A 16827-nucleotide genomic window follows, 5' to 3' on the forward strand; every position below is an offset into this window, starting at 1 on the left:
GACATGATATGACAATGATATGATAAATGACATACGACATGACATGATATATGATATGATATAATATATCAGCCTTCTGAGAACTTGGAGTCAATTCTCATCTCTCACCTCGTCCTGGGGACCCTCCCAACACCACAACACCCTTGTGCACAGTAAACTCTTCCCAAACTCGTGTACATGTTCCAAGAACTGTTCAGCCTGGCTCCTCCCTGGCTCTGCCTTTTTAGAGCATGCACATTCCTTGGCTGTGCTTTTAGTCCTTTTTTATCATCACCTCCAGGTTTTCTTCAGAGGGCGAGTGCTGATGGCTGGCACATCTGTCCAGGTGTGCTCATCCCGTGTGCACTGGGTGTTATCCCATCCCAGCAGGCATTTTAACACAAGCACACTGATATCAGCTATTTCATTATTATGTCCAAACTTAATTAACAACAGAAATAAAAACTGTATCTTTATAACAGAGTGACTTTAACACTACACGTATAAAATCCACTTTAATATTTGCAAAAAGCCAATATTATAATATGTGTCTGTAACAGAAATGGAAGTGGAGTTTGAGGGCCAGGCTGCAAGCAGCCCACAGTGATCATCCAGGGAAATGCTCCAGCTTGTGAAATCCCTCCTCTGTCCTTACTTTGGGTGTTAAAGTCATGGGATCACAGAATCACAGCACGGTGTGGGATGGAAGGGACCTCAAAGGCCATAGGCTGTCCCAGGTGCTCCCAGCCTGGCCTTGGGCACTGCCAGGGATCCAGGGGCACCACAGCTGCTCTGGGAATCCCATCCCAGCCCTCCCCACCCTGCCAGGGAACAATTCCCAAATCCCAATATCCCACCCAGCCCTGCCCTCTGGCAGTGGAGCCATTCCCCTTGTCCTGGCACTCCCATTCCTGATGGACACTTCCTCTGCAGCTTCCCTGGAGCCCTTTCCAACACTGGAAGGCTTCTCCAAAGTCATTTTTCTTGAGCTCTTTGCTCCAAAAGGTTCTTGCCATATCAGACAAACCCTTGGAAAAATGACTCTGTCACTGTCAAAAGCTCCATCTGCCACCAAATTTCACCTTCTTGCACCAAAAATGACCTGAATCCTGTGTGCAGGATATAATAAATTGCTCTCTGATTAAAAGATGTTCTTTTTGAATAAAATATGCTCTTAATGAGGCACAACCACTTGTGATTTAAGCCAAAGGATTTATTTACCTTTTCAAGGTGTAGAAAGCAAAGGGCTGAGTTTTACCTGAGATGTTGAACAGCACATTCACCTCCCAGCCACTCTGTCATGAATTTGATAAGGAGCCCTGGAAGAAAGCCCAACCAACCTCCCAAAACATGCAGGTATCATGTTGTGAATGAGCTGCAGACTGCTCTGGGACATAAATCACTTCATTTCACTTGATGCATGTCTGTTCAGAGACCTGCCAAAAGAGAAATGTGCTATTAAAGGAATCATGTTCAACTGCTCCAAACTCCTTTAGATTCCTTGAAATCTGAGCATCTCAGTTTACCACAGTGGCTGTGAAAAACATGGTCTGAAATTACAGGGCTTCCTCGGAAAAGCAGTTGTGCAACAAATTGGAGAGTTTCAGTGACAAACTCAAGGAGTTTTGTAAAAAATTGGAGAGTTTCAGTGACATACTCAAGGGGTTTTGTAAAAAATTGGAGAGTTTCAGTGACATACTCAAGGGGTTTTGTAAAAAATTCAAGAGTTTCAGTGACAAACTCAGGGATTTCAATTACAAACTCAAGGGTTTTTGTAAAAAACTCGAGGGTTTCTGTGACAAAGTTGAAGATTCCAGTGACAAACTCAAGGATTCCAGTGACAAACTCGAGGGTTCCAGTGACAAACTCGAGGGTTCCACTAACAAACTCAAGGATTCCAGTGACAAACTCGAGGGTTCCAGTGACAAACTCCAAGGTTTCACTGCCACTTGAGGGAGCTCAAAGATAATTGTCCTTGCAGAGCCACCTGGAGTTTCCTGGTTGCAGGGAGACGATGTCTATCCCCAGATCAAACGGGTAACTTTGGGAAGCAACGCTAAATCGAGCCAGGGGTTGTGTTTATCTCGTTCTGGGTAACATCAGACTCCTTATCAGAGAGTAGGAAATTACAGCCATGCATCCAGAATATTTAACAGGAGGAAAAGAAAGTTTTCCATTTGCAAATTCCCAGTATTTGCCTTTCCCCCAGTCACCTCCACCTTCCCCTTGGCTGTGCCCCTGCTGAGCCTGAGCCTCCTCGTGGCTGTGATGTTCCTGTGAGCTCAGCCCTGATTCCCACATGCATTGCAGTGAGTGTTTACACCCCAAATAAATACAGTGGATTGCTCTTAAACTCAGCCTTTAGAATGCTGGTTACAGATGCAGTTGCTGCCTCGCCATAAATCAGAGCACTTGAATTGCCATATGATCCCAAGTGCTGTGGGTAGCAGCAGCTAGTGGAGGAAATGCTGTGTACAGGGCTTTATGGGGGCCATAAAACCCTTGTGCCTGTGGCCTCCCCTCCTTGCCCAGATCAGGTGCAGGGAGCACTCAGGACAGTAAACACTGCCAGGAAACAAGGAGTTGTTTCAGGGTTCAGCTGCTCAGTCATTGCTGTCTTTGGGGAGATGCTCCAAAGCTGCAGTGGAGCAGGAGCTGTGTTCCACATGATTAAATTGACTCCACCATCACTGCCCCATTATCCATTTCCTGAAGGAAAACTCTTATGCTCTCCCCCCAAAGGATGAGGGATCTCTCATACACAGGCATGCAAACAGTTTTTAATCCCTCCATGTGAGGAATGGGTTATTACAAACCTCTCTGTCTCACTCAAATGTTACTGGGTGTGCATCATCCCAAGACAAGTCTGGCTTCTTCAAAGTGCTGGGAAGAGGCTGAGGAAGCTTTTCTGCCCGATAAACCTCTCAGAGAGCAAAGATCCAGGCCTGAGGAGGCTCCTGTGGGTGGGAAGGATCCTGTGCCACAGCAAACAGCTCCTGCCTGCCTCTGCTGAGTGCCACGAGCACGAGTGGGGTGGGTTTATGGCTCCTGGTGTTAATATTGTTCAATATTGCTCTGATCCTTCCTGAAATTCACAGCTCTTCCCGAGGGCAGCTGCTGCCAGGCTCCTGCTCCAGAGCCAGCTCAGGTAAAGGAGTGAAAACACCCCCTGGGGAGTGTAGGAGCACCGTTAATGATGTGCAGCTTCTCAGCCAAAGCAGGAGCTCCAGGAGATTTTTCTGATGTTCCAGGCCAGGCTGGACAGGGCTTGGAGCAGCCTGGTCCAGTGGAAGGTGTGGCATGAGGTGATTTTAAAGTCCCTTCCCACCCAAACCAGTCTGGGATTCTGTGATTCTGGGAGTTCAGAGCTTTGGGCTGTGGGGATTGTAACTGAATGTCTAGATAACACTTGAACTTGGCTCCCTGCACAACTTTCCCTTTGTGCCTGTTTTCCTCAGGATACAAAAATTCCTGGTGGACCTTAACAGTGCTAAATTCTAAAAACCCCCAGGTTATTTGGTGGAAATACTGAACAACAACAGTTCCTGAGAGCCACTGAGCATTTCCTGGATAGCTCATCTCTGAAAAGATGCCTTCTCAAAACATCTACACCTCTTAAAACTCTCCTGTTTCTTCCAGCAGGATGGACATGAAGGATTTCAGGACATGAAGGAGTCCATAGCTCAGCCCTGGAATTGGAGGAGGAAGCTTTGATCCTGACTCAAAGGCTGGAGGGTGGTGCCACCCAGCCTCAGTGCCCTGGGAGTGAAGGAAGTTCCCACCCTGGACAAGGGCTCTGCTTCCCTCCCCTGGCTGAAGGCCAAGGAGAGCTCATTGTCACCAGGGCTCCTCATCCTCTGGAGAAGGCAGTGCTGGAAATGGGTGGCAGAGGGAACTGCTCCCACTGCCTCCAGGGCAGGGCTGCAGTGCCCCCCTGGCAGCCCTGTAAACACAGGAACCATCCTGTTCCCAGGGCTGTGGGACACCCAGGGATGCACCTCCTCTCTCCAGGCTCCTGCAGTCCCCTCTCAGCTCTGCTCTGTCCCTCAGCTCCTTCATTCCAAAGGCAGATCTCCTGCTGGGCTCCTGCTTTTTGCCTGCCCAAGGCTGAGCATTTTCTGCACATCCAGCAGCTCCTCCTCAGGCATTTCCTCTGCCCTCGAGTGGCTGAACTCTGCTGGAGCCTTTCCAAGACCTGGCTGAGGTGGGCTGGATTTCTTTCCTTCTCTCTGCTGCAGCCTGGAGAACTTTCCAAGCAAACAACTCGATTCAGTGGTCCCGTTGTTCCCTGAGCTTGAGTTCCTTTGCTGATACACCTGATCCCTCACTTGCAAATTCATTCCTCCTCTCAGAGGAATTCCTTCTCAGCAGCTCTCCCAGGCCTTGAATCTGAGGAAATCCAAGTAAATTCTATCCCTGTAGATGACATGGTCATGTTAAATATTCTCATTGGGTTGAGATGGTTTAAAATAAAACCAAAAATGAAAAATCACAATTATTCCAATAATCCTGAGTCATCTCCACATATCCAGCTTTATCTCCAAGTATGAGGCTTTGCTTCATAACTCAAGAAAGTGATACCATGGGGAAAAAATTATAGAAAGCTCTAATTTTGAAGAAAAGAGAAAAGGATGGGAAAGGGGGAGCATAACCATTTCCTTATAGGCAAAGAATTGGAAACAAGCTGGAGAGGGGAAGAAAAAACCATTTCACAAACTGATAATTCAAATAAGAGGACAAGAAATTATGCCTAAGTATTTGTTAAAGTAAGGGGCTGGAGAGGGAGATGAAATGCAATTTTCTTTTTCATTTCCTTCAAAGAGTAAATGAGAAATTATTCTGCACAGAAAAAAAAAATCCCTTGTGATCTAATTCTGAAAATATATTGTTTCCTTTAGAAGCATCTTGCTCAACACTTGATTTCACAGTTTCATTCACAGATTATAATTCTTTGCATTTTTATATCCCTGACCTCCCCACCTTGTGGTTTCCAAGTGCAAACAATTTCCTCAGTATTATTCATGGCCTGGGAGAGGGTTCACGCTGTTCCCCATAAATGACAAGTGAATAAATACAGGTGCTCCAGGTGAGTAACTGAAACACTCCCCTCAGCTCTCCTGGCACCACAGCCAGCTCATCCCCTCTCAGGAAAGGTGAAGGGAATTATTCCTAGCCTAGAGTTTCAAGGAAACCCATTCCAGCTTCCCTGGCTTGGAAAATGCTGTCGTTTCTTAGGGGACCTGCAGGACTCACCTTCTTCCCTCAAGGCAGGGAAATGGTGCTGTGCTTTCACCACCCGAGTCTGAGCTGCTCCTGGGCTCCACATGGTCCCTGAAAAGGAGGAAAAGAACAGAATTCTTTGACAATAACCTGGTTTGAGCAGGAGGAAATGAGTAAAGCAAGTTCCCAGATGGTTTTAGTGGAGATTGTGCTGTGCTTGGAGAACCTTTCCCTCACAACTTGGTTTGTTTCTATATTTACCTTTTCCATTTAGGCAAATCCTGAGTTCCATCCACCCCTCACCAGCAGCACAAGGAATGGATCCCAGAGATGTGGGAGGCCACATGGGATTTCACCTCTCCCTGCTTCCAGTGGGAACAACATTCCCAATGATATTAATATTTAAATGACTGCATTGCACATATAAACCAACTTCTCCTTGGATGGGGAGGAAATCCCACCAAGCTGACCCGGCCATGGGCAGCTCCTGTGGAACCTGCTTTGCTTACACTCAGAGGAGCTGAAACCCTTTTGAACCACAAGTTCTTTGTCCTTTTAGAATCATCCCAGAATCCCTAAAGTTGGAAACGACCTCCAGGACCATCAGTCCAGCTGTTAACCCAGTACTAAACCACATCCTCAGGATTTTTAAACACTTCCAGGCATGGGGACTCCACCACTCCCTCCACGGGAACCAGGAGATGAAGTCAGATTAGAAGAAATTGGAGAGAAAATAAATGAAGTTTTCTTTTTCTCTCCTATCTGGAAGGCAAATACAGCTTTTGGGTTGGTTTTTTTTTTTTTCCCCCTGGAAATTTGAGATCCACAACCACAAAGCATTCATAGAAAATACAGCTCCAAGTTCAAATATCTGACATCTGACAACAAGTGCCAGGGGCATGGCTCTGGAAAGTGATAGGGAATGGAAAATGGGGAGGGAAAACTGAACTCAGGAAAGGGAACAGATAAAAATCCTGCTTTAGAGAGCCAGGCCAAGTAAGGACATCCCATCCTGCAGCTGGAGTGTTTGCTTCCTTGTCTGAGTTTGCTGGCAAACCCTGAACTCACACTTCTTATGTTCCACTGCAACAATAAGAGCTTTGGGGCAGCCTTGGCTCCAGCACCCCCAGCTGAACTCCCTGGGTCCAGCTGACATGGAGCCTGCTGGGAAAGGAGCCCTCATTCCTCTGGGACTGCACCCCTCGGGCTCTGCCCAAGCCTGGAAACCACTGGTGTGTTTTGCTTGGCTCCTCTGAGTTTACATCCCCACCAAAAGAGGAGAAACAGCTGATGAGGGCTTTTATGGCTCCTTGAAATCAGATTATTGCAGGGAATCAGAGCCAGCAGATGCACTGGAGATAAGGGCTGGGACGAGCACATCTGAGCCCTGCTCTGGTGCTGCTGGGGAGGAGGGATGGCCCCAAAACTCAGATCACAGCTCTGGCAGTCAGGGGTTCCAAATCTGCATCCTTAGGAATCCAAACCCTTCTTTTCCAAAGTCACTTCCCCAAAGTAACACTGCAAATTGGTCACAATTCATCAGCTTTGTATCATTCTTTTGTCTAGAACTCACATGTTCAAGTTTTCCTTTTAAGGCTGCCTGTTCCTTCCCTGCTGAGCACTCCTGCCTCCAGCCCGAGCCGTCCCAACACCATTTCAGCTTCTACTCCACAAGTTCCCAGCCCATTTTCCTGCACTTTCTGCTCACCAAGCAGAACTGGAGCTTTTTATAAGCTTCTTACACTGACACCTGAAAGAGCAGTGCTGCTGTCAGCACATTCCCAGCCTTTCTTCCCTGGGAATATTTCCCAGAGCCAGCCTCACACCCTGTGTGCCCCAAAGGAAAAGTGATTTCCCTCCCAAGCTGGAGGGCTGGGATTCTCAGGGAGTTCCACCCAGCAGAAAGTGCCTGAGAGTGGCTGGGTGGTGTCCAGCAGCTCCTCCCTTGTGGCCCAGCAACCTTCCCCAAACACTGAGTGCTTCCAGGAAATGGGAAACAAACACACATCCCACAGGACTGGGAAGAGGGCCTGGATGAGTCACTGCTCTCCACAGACTTCAAGGAAATGAGGAAAAATAAATGGGTTCCAAACAGAATAACTGGCTCCCTGGGGGCCTTGGCTGGGGGTCTGTCCTCCAGCCACAGCATCCCAATCCCCATGGATGCAGTGCCTGGCCCAATCCCACTCTGGGGCTGGAAGAAAAGCACCAACAAACAGCTCTGCTGACACAGCAGCCCGCGCTGGATCTGCAGGGAAACCTTTGTGCTGCTGCAATGTTCTCCTTGTTGCTTTGTGCACTCTGCAAACAGATTTGGCAAGCAGGCATTGTTACCCTGGGATCCTCCTCCAGGGTTTATTCAGGGTGTTCAATACCTGCCACAGCCATCCTGCATTTCTCTGAGCTGGCACTAAATGCTGGCCCTGAGGTGACAATTTATTGTTGGTTCTGTTGGCTCAGGACAAGTCTCAAAGCTAATAATGGGTATTAAAGTGCCACTCCCAAAGTGTCCCATTCCCAAAGTGTCCCATTCCCAAAGTGTCCCTCCCCAGGGCTTGGGGATGCTCCTGCTGGTTGTTCCCATCACCTCTCAGCTAAGGGATAAGCAAGAAAAAAATGGATAAAATGTCTGAAATTCCTGTTCTGATCAACAGCTGGGAAGGTGCTTTAGCCCCCAGACCCTGCTGGCTCCATAACCAGGCTCTCTTTGGCTTGGAATCATGGAATGGTTTGGGATAGAAGGGCCTTAAAGCTCATCCAGCCCCACCTTGCCAAGGGCAGGGACACCTCCCACTGTCCCACTGTCCAACCTGGCCTTGGGCACTGCCAGGGATCCAGGGGCAGCTGCTCTGGGAATTCCATCCCAGCCCCTCCCACCCTCCCAGGGAGAAATTCCTTCCCAAGATCCCATCTAAATCTCTCCTCCTTTAGTTTAAAGCCCTTCCCCCTTGTCCTGGCACTCCAGGTCCCTGTCCAAGGTCCCTCTCCAGCTCTTTCAGGCTCCCTTTAGGTCTTGGAAGGTCCCAATTAAATCTCCCCAGATCTTTCTCTTTCCCAGGCTGGGCACCCCCAGACTTCAGCCAATAGTCTGGAAAAGTCTCCTGCAGCCAAATGCAGAAAAATGCACAACTATCCAACAGCTTCTCAAATTGTGCATTTTTAGTTGATTAAACAAATTGATCAGGGAAACCCAAATTGCTTTATCAGCAAGACTGATCTGAACCAGACTCTCCTAAACTCCTGCCCCTTCCTTGCTCTGGAATGGAAACACAGCAAATGGAAAGATGGAAACACAGCAAAAATAAAAGAAGGAAGAATTGATTTGGTTTGGTTTTTGGTATTGATCTCCTACCCCCTGACATTTCTTTTAATACACAACCTATTTCTGCTACCTCCTCCAGCTCATTGAAACCTTTTCTGACTGCAGTGATGGCACCTCCTGAGCCAGGCTTCTCTTGCTTTGTGTCAGAATTGTTTTCTGTTCCATTCACAATGAGCAATTAGATCCTGCCAAAAATCTGGGTGAGTTCAGCACAGGTGCTGTGACTCTTCCCCTGGGACTGCCAGGCATTTCCTCTCCCAGCCATGTGAAACAGTAACATCACTCCCCTCCCTTTTAAGAGTCTTGCTAAGAAATGGCAAATCAAACCTGAATCAAATTTAGGTATAGATGAGGTATCTGCTGCCTCTCAAACCTGCCACCACTGCAGATATGGAAAGCTGATCATTAGACTTAACAAGGCTGGAAAAACAATTTATTAAGAATAAATCTCTGACCTTTGGAGCTGTTAGAATCAGTGTAAGTCCCCCAGCAGCACCTTCTGGATGCAGCAGGAAAGGATCCTGGGCCTTGGCTGGGGTGTCCCTGTGCCTTCCAGCAGTGCCCCTGCAATCCAGGAGTTTTCCAAGTTAACCATTCCCCTGGGAAAGAGGCTCTGGAGCCAGAGGCTGAGCACAGCCAGAGGATCCACCAGGGAAGGAAAAGGGCCCTGTGCTGATGGGAGCATTTCCCATGATTGTGCTTGAAATACCCTCAGCACTCACTGCCCTCCCATTGTTCTCTTCTGGAATCAAGGGCAGCCAGGATGAGGGAAAAAAAGGAAACCAAAATGTCAACACAGGTTGGAGCTTTCTGCAGGGAAACTCTGCAATGGCTTACACAGAAAAAAGGGAAAGTTCTCCCTTTTTCCTTTCTGTAAGAATTTCCCTTAAACTCTCTCTATTTGTCTGGAGGATTAAATACTCAATTAAAAATCCTTTCAGAGGGAAAGGTGGATGAATCAGGGATTCAGCCACAATATCACTTCAGTCATGGGTTACACCTCTCTCACTAAATACATATACATATTTATTTACAATTTTTATATATGGGGCACTGTGTTGTTTGTGAACACATCACCAATTTAAAGAGATCTATATTTTATAAAAAAATTATAGCACCAGGCTCTTACCTGGCAGCAATTTAATCTGGGATAATTTCATTCATTTCATCCATAAAAATAGTTCAGCACATTCTGTAACACCAATACCTGGAAGAATAAAATTCCACAAGTCTGAAGGCATTTTTTCTCTGGAAAAAAAGACCAAAAAAAAAAAAAACAACAACAACAACAACAACAAAAAAAAAACCCACAACCAAAACCAAACCCATCCTGGACATGGTTTTGTATTCTAAGCCAAACCCAAATATTATAACCCAAATCCCTCCCTGGGAGGGTGGGGAGGGGCTGGGCTGGAATTCCCAGAGCAGCTGTGGCTGCCCCTGATCCCTGGAGTGTCCCAGGCCAGGCTGGAGCAGCCTGGGGCAGTGCGAGGTGTCCCTGCCATGGCAGGGGTGGGAATGAGAGATTTAAGGCCCCTTCCAACCCATCCAGTCTGGAATTCCTGATTCTGTGAACATTTGAAGGTACCAAAGGGCCATTTTCCAAGCCATAACCACCATTTAGACATTAAATAGACATTTAGACATGAAGCTCTTCCCAATTTCATTTGCTGTCTCTCCTGTAGGAAAGCCAGTAAACCTGAGTGCCCACTGCAGCACTTCTGGTCCATCCCTCCAGCAGAGCACAGGGAATGGTGAGCCCAGCCCTGGTCACTCCCTCTCTGGGATGGGGCTGTTGATGGCTGGGAGAGCTCTCACACCAACTCCCTCCCCTTCCCAGTGATCAAAGTGGAAGAGCTTTCTCCTTGGAGTGCCTCCAGGGGGAATGAAAGCTGCTGGGAATGACTGTGCCCCTCTCCTGCTCTCCACAAGCTGTTCCTTGAGCCTGACATGTCTGGAAGCCCTTTGGGCAGCTGCTGGCTGGATCAAAGCCACGCTGAGCTCACAGCTCTCGCCCATCCCTTGGAGTTTGTACAGGATCAACACTGGCCAGGCACTCCAACACTCATGAAAGCACCACTCTGCCCACACTGAACTTTGTAAAAGCTGATATTTCACCAGATTTTCTCATCCAAATGTTCAGCTGGGCTCCCCCATCCTCCTGCTGGTTGAGGCTGTGGAGAAATAAACACAGTGGTGCTGGTACATTTCTTGAGGAAACAAGGCCATGTTTGTCCAAACACCGTGACTAATCCAAGGGAAAAAGATCCTTTTCTCAGAAGTTCTGGGAACACACAGTGATGCAGAGAAGAACAAAGGAGGAGTTATTGCTAATCACAACCAAGAAAACGAGATCATTATGAGATAATTCACTGACCAATGAGAGATACCAAACCATTCATCGATATGGAAATGAGATTTTATATACATTAATTACTTAAAGAGCTGGATATAGCTGCTCTGTTTTAATTCCATGTCCATCTAAAACTCAGACTAAAATGTAATCCTGGTTGATTTTTAAGTCTCAGGAGTGGTGCCTACAATAACCAAATATGAACTTTGCAATACAGACGAATCACAATGTGGATTTTGATTTGTTCTGTGAAATAATTGTAGGGGCTCCTGAAGGATAACCTGCCTTTCCTGCTGTCAGGGTGCTCAATCTGCTTCAATCACCTGGTTACTGGAAATCCTGCAGAAGAGTAAAATTAAAAACCTGCCAACTGTCATCACACATTTTACAGGGTGAGCTGAAAATTGGGTAATAGAATCCCAGAACCATTAAGGCTGGAAAAGATCTCCAACATCATCGAGTTCAATGAATAATTCCATGAGTAATTTATGTAGCTACTGACATAAATACAGGCTGTAAGTGTTTAACTTTGAGCAAACCTTTAAAAAACCTAAGTATAAAATTTGTATGTGAAGATAAAACACCTCATTTAAGTTAATTAATCTCCCTGCAACACAAATTCTTCTCAGAACAGAATGAACAATAAATTCTACCTGTTTTCCACTCTAAAAACATCCCCAGCTACTCAAGGAAGGTCTCAATGAGGAATATTTTTGTGCTTTATTTGTCTAGGAGATGTTAACAGTTATGAAACCAATAATGTTGGGATCACCTTTGAGGTGTGCCCAGAGCAGTGACAGTGCAGGGCTGTCCCCACAGGGGTTTCTGTTCCTTCTGGGTTTTGATGAAAGGAACCTCAGAGCTCAGCATCCCCAGCTCCTGGAAAAGGGCACAGAGAGGGGACAGAGAGGGGACCCAGTGAGCAGGACATGGAAAACTCCTTCCTCTCTGAGGGGCCACTGTCACCTTGCAGAGAGGGGTGCCTGCTGAGACAATGCTGGGGAATTTTGGTGAGAATCCCTCTGCTGTCCTCACCTTATTTCAAACATCCCTGAGGCATCACCCCCTTGTTGTGCAAATATTTAATGCCTTCTCCAAACATTGTGCAACCAAACACCTCCCAAGTTATTGTGCTGTTGCAACCCTTTCACAGGGACCTGCACTGAATCTTTACAGAATCAGTGTCAAAAAGTCAGCATTACAAGGGGATTTTTATTGCTATCAGGTAAGCAGATGTTAACCTCAAACAAATTAAAGTTTTGTGGGGTGAGGGGTTGTGCCTCCACATCCATCATCTGCCAGGGATTCCACCTGAACAGTGCTGTAGAGGCTTCATTTCAGATTCCCATCTTTTAGGGATCTGCCCAAACATCTCTGGAGAGAAGTGCTGCAAGAGCTGTCCAACAACCAAACATCCCAGCTGAGCTCCCCTGTGACAGCCATCAGGCGCTCCAAAGAGCAAATATTCCCCTCAGCAGCTCAGCTCCAAAGGGCTGCTTTAATTACTGTTTGTTTTTAAACAGGCCTGAGCATGATCCCACATGCTTTTGTTACAGTTTCACGAGGCAACACAGCGATTTCAGGTTATTAGCAGGGATTATTTACTGCCCCTGTTTATTCCTGGCTCTGGGTGATGGGATCTCACTGGGCATGGAAGGGATTTGTTTGTCTGGAAAGGTTTCTCTGTTCCATAGCAGCTCCAGATTCAAAGGAAATTATCCCAAAGAGGTTTGCCAGTGTTCTGTGTCTCCCTCCAACGTCAGTATCACAGTGATCATCTGCAATGATTGACTCCCTGTTTATAATCCATGTCCTCTCACCTTCCTGGGTAAGGTCATGGCAGATTTATTCCAATTTCCTTGCAAAACATTTGGGGAAGTGCAATAAAAGAGGATCCTGTAAATGCTGACGTGCTTGGAGTTTCTGTGCTTCTCTGTTTCCCTGGGTTCACAAGGGGATTTTTCTGAGTGGGCATGTCTGACACTGCAGAAGTATTGGTTTGATACAGTAAAAACACCCAACTGAATGAAATGGGGCATTAAAGGTGACTTCACACCATCAGCCTTCAGGCTGGAGGAGCCTCCAAGCAACAGCAGCAGAGGTGCTGATGGGTAATTCACTGGAAAAGTGGGAACAGCAGCTAAGAGAGCTCAGAAACTTCCTGGGGCCATTGCAGTTGTGCAGGACCTTGGCACCCATCTTAAACCCAACATCAACATACACAAAATAATACAAACAGCATCAATGAGCTTGGTTTTGGCCAGAAGGTGTTACCAGAGCTTCCTGGCTGGCTTAAATATTGCCTTAAATCTTGTCCCTTAAAAGTCAAGTGCTGGGGTGACCTGATTATGGCCTTCCAGTACCTGAAAGGAGCTACAGGAAAGATGGACAGAGACAATTTGTAAGGGCCTGGAGTGACAGAAGTGCTGCTGACACAAAATACAAATATTTCTTAAAAAAAAACCTCTTTGTGATTTAAAAGTAATCAGAAGCCTTCAAACCCAAATTTTCCTGGAAAAAATGAGCCTCACTAAATCAATACCCATATTTTATTCCTATAGGAAAGGTCAGTCCAGCAATGCATTAAAAGGTGACCAATTCTTGATTTAGCCAGCAGAATATTTGGAGAGTAATTAAAAATAAATTCTTGGGATTAATTATTGAGAATAAATCCCGAATCAGTTAAAATCAAGTAACAGAACTTGTTCATAACTACAACAAGATGGTGAAGTTAAAACTGGAAAAGTTGCACAACCAAATAAAGTGAATTTTGTCCAAATTCACTGTATTAAATTACAGTCAGCTGGTAATGATTGTGAGCCAGTGAGGTCTGGTGTATACAGGGGATATAGAAATTGCCTCCAAATATGAAACTAATTAGGAATAATTGGCACTAAACAAGCACTTCATGTATGAAAAAGGAAAATGCAAACCTCAGAATGCTTTTTAGAGCCACTGCCTGAACCAAGCCTTGTTTCTAGTTCCAAAGGGTCCAAGTCAGCTGTGGCAGAAGTGTGATGCAAACCTTGGGAGCTTCCCAGAATGTCCTGGTTCCTACAGGGGATGGAGAAGGGGACAGGGAGAGAGGCTCTGAGATGGAACTGGCACCAGCTCTCTCCTCCTTGGGGCTGCAGCAAATGATGTGGGATGAGAGGGGAAAATACTGTAAAGGACAAAAACCCCCTGCACCACATTCTAATTAACCAGAATATACAGAATCATGGAATCATGGAATGGTTTGGGTTGGAAGGACCTTAAATCCCATCCAGCCCCACCCCTGCCATGGGCAAGGACACTCCCAGGTGCTCCCAGCCCCAGTGTCCACCCTGGCCTTGGGCACTGCCAGCGATCCAGGGGCAGCCACAGCTGCTCTGGGCACCTGGGCCAGGGCCTGCCCACCCTCCCAGCCAGGAATTCCCAATTCCCACTCTCCCATCCATCCCTGCCCTCTGGCAGTGGGAAGCCATTCCCTGTGTCCTGTCCCTCCATCCCTGGGAAATAGTCCCACTCCATCCTTCTTGTAGCCCCTTCAGATGAGGCCACAGTGAGGTCACCCAAAGCTTCTCCAGGCTGAGCAATCCCAGTTCTCCAGCCTTTCCTCCCAGCAGAGCTGCCCCATCCCTCGGATCATCCTCGGGACTCACTCCAGCAGTGGATGCATTCCTCCAGGTCAGGTAATTCACCTCAGCTCCTCTGGTTCAGCTCTGACACACGGCAGAGCTTCATTTCAACCTCAGCAAAGAGCCTGAAGCAACCTTGCCTCTTGGAGGATACACTTCCAGCTTTTCAGGGTCCAAAACCATCAGAGTTTAAAAGAAATACATTTCCTGAATGTTGTGGAAGCACAAAACCTTGTGCTTGTACACATTTACAAACACACCCCAGCCTTGACCTGGACCTGTTCAGCACATGAACTTCTGTTTTTCCCAAGTGAAATTGTTTTGTAAATTCAGATGAATGGCAGATTACGGCAGCGTGACCTCTGCAGCAGCGTTGGAAACTGCCCTGGGATTGTCACTGCTTTGTCACAGGGGCTCAGTGCCCTTGTCTCGCTGACTCTCGGTTACCCACAGCCTCCGGGCTGCCCTCGGGAGGAAGGAAACTGCCCTGACACTGGGACAGCAGGAAAAGGAGGAGAGCACGAGGGGAAAGGAAGTGCATCCAAAGTCAGGGATGGGGGCAAAGTCCCAGGGCTCGGCTCTGAGCCTGGCAGGCTTCTTGTGACAAGCTGCATTTAGAGGCTTTACCTCTTTTTAAGAAGCTCCCCCACCACCGAAGCTGTGAGTGTGAAACCCCAGCGCAGGGTGGGTTTAACTCCTTCCCTGAGCAGCGTGAGCAGCCGCTCCCGCCCCACCCTCCCCGACATCCTGCACCAAAGGCTCCTCACCGGCCATCCCTGCTCGCCTCTCCATGGATCGGCGCTTCCTGCGCTCCCACGGCACCCCCGGCGCTCGTCCCACACCCAGCGTGCTGCAGGAAGGGCAGGAGGGGGACAGCAGGACACGGCTGGCACTGCCCGACCCCTCCCAGTGCCAGGGAGGGCAATCGGCGTCTGGATTTCAGTCTGAAAGGGACATCAGCGCTGCCACCACTGCGAGGATAAACGAGAAAATGTTGGTTTCTTCCAAAAAATACTGGAGATAAACAGGGCACATGTCCCAGTAAGGAAAAAATCATCCTTCAGCTCACCTTGGCACCAGGCAGGGACACCTTCCACTAGTCCAGGTTGTTCCAAGCCCCCTCCAGCCTGGCATGAAAAGATACAAACTGTTAATTACAGAATCTGTTTCAGGAGGGAAAATCATAATAAACAAATTCAGGAAAGTTAGCTGGGTGGTATAAAAAACTGTAATAAAGAATGATATTGTACCTTTACTGTACTAATTCTTTCCCTCACTTAGGAAAGCCTCAGAAATACTCAACTTCCAGTTCTGTGAAAAAGCATTCCAGTAATAAAAAGAGACTTTAAGCTCCACAGGAGACAGTTTGAGTCCTTAAGCAGAGTTTTGATTTAGTTTTGATTTACTTCTCTGAGATCCCAGCCCAGAAACCTGCCCCAATACTCATGCAGAGCACAAAAATAGATTCCCAGCTGCACATACAAACCCCTGTCTGCTGGGATGGTAATAGAGCAGGTCATTAAAAATCAGCTTTTTTAACACAGGAAGTGCTGCAGCCTTTTACATTTTACCACATTCAGTCTCTCCAAAGGAGATGCTTCCAGGAGGAGCAAGGCAACAAGCCCACTTGTATCCCAAACACCATTTTAAGGGAATCTGGCTGCTCTCTCTGTTGATTTTCTTCATGTTACCAAGACATGACTATACTGGTTCCAAAAACTTCACTAAGTGAGATTTATCCCAGAGATGAATGCTTTTTGTGCATTGTATTTGGAATATTTCAGCTGTGTCCCAGGCAAAGCGTGCCATGGTCTGAGCAAGGCTCTGGACTTTTGGGAGGTGCTGAGTTGTGGTAACGCTGAGAAGGAGCTAAGTGTGTTTTTCCAACCACTACCTGTGTGTGCTCTGATCTGTGCCAGGATTGCACATCTGGCTCGAGCTGCAGGCTCCCTTCAGACAAATCCTGTGACCCTCAGTGCCCCTGGCTCCCCTCAGAACCCCCAGTCCTGCTCCAGTTCCAGCATCTTTCAGGTCCCCGTGGCTCTCAGCCCTCCTCGAGCACCCCCAGTCCCCCTCACCTCCTCTCAGATCCCCTGATCCCCCCTGAGCCCCCCTTAGGACCCCTCAAATCCCTCTGACCCCCCCAGAACCCCCGGTCCCCCTCAAGCTCCTCTGGCTGCCTTCAATTCCCTTCAGCTCCCCATAACCCCTGGCCCCTCTGAGGTCCCCCTGGCTGCCCTCCAAGTCCTCAGTCCCCCTCAAATCCTCCTGGTTCCTCACAGAACCCCTGGTCCCCACCAAGTGCCCCAGGCTCCCCTCAGTACTGACACCCC

At 47.6% G+C, this 16827-nt stretch overlaps 1 long non-coding RNA gene across 3 annotated transcripts; it reads right to left on the bottom strand.

The window, feature by feature from the left end:
* Positions 1 to 1171: 1171 nt before the first annotated feature.
* On the bottom strand, positions 1172 to 16529 carry LOC132331915 (uncharacterized). 3 transcript variants are annotated; one of them, XR_009487702.1, is made up of 11 exons: positions 15745 to 16529; positions 15564 to 15621; positions 15262 to 15465; positions 14519 to 14656; positions 13808 to 13928; positions 11647 to 11753; positions 10640 to 10805; positions 9651 to 9728; positions 8977 to 9085; positions 5233 to 5310; positions 1172 to 1415 (listed from the first exon to the last, which is right to left on the bottom strand). It is a non-coding gene; the product is annotated as an uncharacterized LOC132331915 (long non-coding RNA). The 3 variants fall into 3 exon arrangements; XR_009487701.1 differs by having other exon boundaries at positions 13808 to 14656; XR_009487703.1 differs by lacking the exons at positions 10640 to 10805; positions 11647 to 11753; positions 13808 to 13928; positions 14519 to 14656.
* Between the last annotated feature and the right edge of the window lie 298 nt (positions 16530 to 16827).

This window comes from Haemorhous mexicanus, chromosome 10 (assembly GCF_027477595.1).
Source record: "Haemorhous mexicanus isolate bHaeMex1 chromosome 10, bHaeMex1.pri, whole genome shotgun sequence".
NCBI lineage: Eukaryota > Metazoa > Chordata > Aves > Passeriformes > Fringillidae > Haemorhous > Haemorhous mexicanus.